The sequence below is a fragment of the Phoca vitulina genome, unplaced genomic scaffold, assembly GCF_004348235.1.
Source record: "Phoca vitulina isolate PV1807 unplaced genomic scaffold, GSC_HSeal_1.0 scaffold10, whole genome shotgun sequence".
NCBI lineage: Eukaryota > Metazoa > Chordata > Mammalia > Carnivora > Phocidae > Phoca > Phoca vitulina.
In genome coordinates this window covers 51,721,717-51,726,079 of record NW_022589713.1, presented here as the reverse complement: position 1 = coordinate 51,726,079, position 4,363 = coordinate 51,721,717, and the positions used below count along the sequence as shown (strand labels likewise).

General features: G+C 38.2%; 1 pseudogene; it reads left to right on the top strand.

Annotated features, from left to right (window-relative positions):
* Positions 1 to 263: 263 nt before the first annotated feature.
* On the top strand, positions 264 to 1,951 carry LOC116635328 (annotated as a pseudogene).
* Positions 1,952 to 4,363: the final 2,412 nt, after the last annotated feature.

Here is a 4,363-nt window from a genome sequence, read left to right as displayed (position 1 = left end):
TATCACTTTACACCTGTCAGTATGACTAGTATCCAAAAGAAATAACAAGTGTTGGTGAGGATGTGGAGAGAAAGGTATCCTCATGCACTATTGGTGGGAACGTAAATTGGTGCAGTCACTGTGTAAAACAATATGGGAGTACCTCAAATAATTAAAAATAAAAATACCATATAATTCTGGCTGTATATACCATGCATTCTATCCCTCACTCACCTCCTATTGCCTGTCTCACCACCAGCACACCCTGCTGCTGCCCCACAGAAATGCTTTGATTACCCACAGTCTTTTGCCAAATTAGGCCAGTGTCCAGGGCACTGGCTCCGTAACTCACTTGGGCTCATGCCAAAATTTGAGCCTTAATGCATCAAATTGCAGACCTTTTAGCCAAAGTGCAGACCTTTAGCCTTTTAGCCAGCTGTAGCTGTACTATGGGGCCAAAGGGAAGAACAGTGATTATTAAACAGAATTGGGAAAGTCCCAAAGTAACAAAAAATGGTGTGACCATTGCAAAGTTCACTGACTTAAAAGATAAATATAAAAATATTGGTGCTAAACTTGTTCAAGATGTTGCCAATAATAAACTTGAAGAGGCTGGGGATGGCATTACTACTGCTACCGTACTAGCACGCTCTACTGCCAAGGAAGGCTTCAGGAAGATTCTCAAAGGTGCTAGTCCTGTGGTAGCTGTTGATGCTGCAATTGCGGAACCTAAGAAGTGGTCTAAAACTGTGACAACCCCTGAAGAAATTGCTCAGGTTGCTACTATTTCTGCAAATGGAAACAAACAAATTGGCGACATCATTTCTGAAGTAATGAAAATGGTTGGAAGAGAGGGGTCATCACAGTAAAGGATAGAAAAACACAAAATGATGAATTAGAAATTATTAAAAACATGATGTTTGATTGAGGTTATATTTCTCCATACTTTATTAATACATCAAAAGGTCAGAAATGTGAACTCCAAGATACCTATGTTCTTCTGAGTGAAAAGAAAATTTCTAGTGTCCTATTTATACCTGCTCTTGAAATTGCCTATGCTCAGTGTAAGCCCTTAGTCATAACTGCTAACGATGTTAATGGAGAAGTTCTAAGTACATTGGTTTTGAATAGGTTAAAAATTGGTCTTCAGACTGTAGCAGTCAAAGCTCCAGGTTTTGGCAACAATAGAAAGAACCAGCTTAAAGATATGGTTATTGCTACTGGTGATGCAGTGTTTGGAGAAGGATTGACTAAATCTTCAGACGTTCAGCTTCATGACTTAGGAAGAGTTGGAGAGGTCTTTGTGAGCAGAGCTGATGCCATGCTCTTGAAAGGAAAAGATGACAAGGCTCAAATTGAAAAATGTATTCAAGAAATCACAGAGAAGTTAGATGTCACAACTAGTGAATATGAAAAGGAAAAACTGAATGAACATCTGGCAAAACTCTCAGATGGAGTAGCTGTGCTGAAGGTTGTTGGGACAAGTGGTGTTGATGTGAATGAAAAGAAAGAGAGTTACAGATGCCCTCAAAGCTACATGAGCTGCTACTGAAGAAGGCATTGTTCTGGGAAGCGGTTGTGCCCTGCCCCAGTGTGCATTCCAGCCTTGGACTCAGTAACTCCAGCTAAAGATCAAAAACTTGGTATAGAAATTACTAGATGAACACTCAAAATACCTGACCATTGCTAAGAATGCAGGCTGTTGAAGGATCACAGATAGTTGAGAAAATTATGCGAACTTCCTCAGAAGTTGGTTATGATGCTATGCTTGAAATTTTGTGAATATAATGGAAGAAGGAATCATTGATCCAACGAAGGATGCAAGAACTGCTTTCTTGGATGTTGCTGGAGTGGCCTTTCTATTAAAACTATAGCAGAAGTTGTAGTCACCAGAATTCCCAAAGAAGAGAAGGGCCCTGGAATGGGCAGAATAGGTGGAATGGAAGGTGGTATGGGCAGTGGCATGTTCTAATTCCTAGAGTAGTGCTGAAGCATTACCACTGAACTGTGAGAGGAAGCTCAAGGCAGAGCTCCTCAACAATAATTTCTGAGAAGTCAGTTGAAGGAAATGACTGAAGAAAAGGCTGGCTGATGTTTAAGAAAATCATTGTAACCATCAGTTACAGTTGCAACATATAATGGTTTGCTGCTGTCATTGTCCATGCTTGCAGATAACTTATTTTGTACTTGTGAATAAAAAGATATTTCTACATTCCTGGTAACTGAGTACAAGAACCATGTGCCAATGTACTGCTTTCAACTTAAATCACTGAGGCATTTTTACTACTATTCTGTTAAAATCAGGATTTTAGTGCTTACCATCACCAGATGAGAAGCTCAGAAGCAGCCATTCTGTGAGAGTAAGAATAATTGTGTGCAAAGTAGAGGGGGAAAAATAGAGAAATATCCAAGTATGTGACAACCTTTGTGTAACAAAAATTTGTTTAAAGTTAAAAAAAAAAAAAGAAAGAAAGAAGTACCATACAACCCAGTAATTCCACTACTGGGTATTTACCCAAACAAAACAAAAGCACTAATTAAAAAGATATACGCACCCCCATGTTTATTGCAGCATTATTTACAATAGCCAAGCTATGGAAGCAACCTAAGTGTCTGTCAATAAGTGAATGGGTAAAGAAGATATGACAAGGGTGCCTGAGCGGCTCAGTCAGTTAAGTATCTGCCTTTGGCTCAGGTCATGATTCCAGGGTCCTGGGATGGAGCTCCACAATGGGCTCCCTGCTCAGAAGGAAGTCTGCTTCTCCCTCTCGCTTTGCTCTTCCCCTTGCTCATTCTCTCTCTCTCAAATAAATAAAATCTTTTAAAAAAAGGAAGATATGACAATATTCCATGTTATATTCCACACATAATATTCCACCCACAATGGAATGTTCCTCAGCCATAAAAAGGATGCAATCTTGCCATTTGCGACAACATGGATGGACCTAGAGGGTATTATGCTAAGTGAAATAAATCAAACAGAGAAAGACAAATACTGTATGATTCACTTATATGTGGAATCTAAAAAACAAAGCAAATGGAAAAATAAACAAATAAAGCAGAAACAAACTCATAAATACAGAACAAACTGATGATTGCCAGAAAGAAGGGGGTTGGGGGAATGGGCAAAATGGGTGAAGGGGAGTGGGAGACACAGGCTTCCAGTTACGGAATGAATGAGTCATAGGGATGAAAGATACAGCATAGGGAATATAGCCAATGATATTGTAATAACCTTGTATGGTGACAGATGGTGGCTACACTTGTGGTGACCGTAGCATAGTCTGTAGAGTTGTTGAATGAATATGTTGTACACCTAAAACCAATGTATCATTATATGTCAGTTATGCTTCAATAAACTAAATTAAAAAAAATATCTAGTTGCAATTGTAAAAAACAAAAAAAAGTAAGTTTCTGTTTGAGATGAAAAAATTCTGGAAATGGATATGGGTCTGTACAGTTCATAAAATGGTAAATTTTATGTTTTGAATATTTTACTATAATAAATTATGAAAAAATAGCTTATGGTTTGATTTTTCAGAAATATTTACCCTATAATATGAAGGTGTTTTCATATAACTTGCAATAGTTTACTGTCAAGAGTCCCTCCCTCACTCCCATCCCCACTCCAATTTTGTTTTGATTTACTTTTGGTGACCTTAATCTGCTTCACTCAGATTTCCTGCTGCATCAATTAGAAGGTATTGTCTTCCACCATATGATGATAGGAATGAACATAGCCAAGGCATATCAATGCTTCTGGTTTGGGAAGTATCTTCTCCTCATCTCCCCACTTATGTGATCACTGAAGACAATACTGAACTTGGCAATGAGTCACCTTGCCAGGCCCATTGACTTGCCTCTTCAAAGACAAATGTATGGATCAAGGAAAAATTACCTGACCTCTTATTTTTCCTTCAAGTTTTTCTTGGCTCTCTGAGACTTTTTTTGGATTTTACTATTATTATGGCTATATCATTGCAAAGATAAAATGCAACTACTGAAAAGAATTTTAAATGTTTATGTCTAGACTGTCAAAAAGGCAGATACCATATTTTTTGACCTACTGCTTTCTAATACTGAGACCATGATGTAGTATGAGCAGCATTAGGACCCAGGAGTCCTGGGGTCTACCTTTAACCAACTGTGTGGGCATGGGCTTGTTAAGCCACCTCTCTCTGTAATAGAATCCAATTGGCTAGAGGACCCTAAGGGTTTTTTCACATTTAAAATGAGAAGATAAAAGGTCCTGGAATGCTGTGTTGCCTGACAAATATTCACTCTTCCCTCTTACCACAGAGAGTATTTTATCATATTTTGAAACAAAGATATTCTTTATATGGCATTTGAAAAGGTTACCAATTTAAGTATCACTCATATCAAA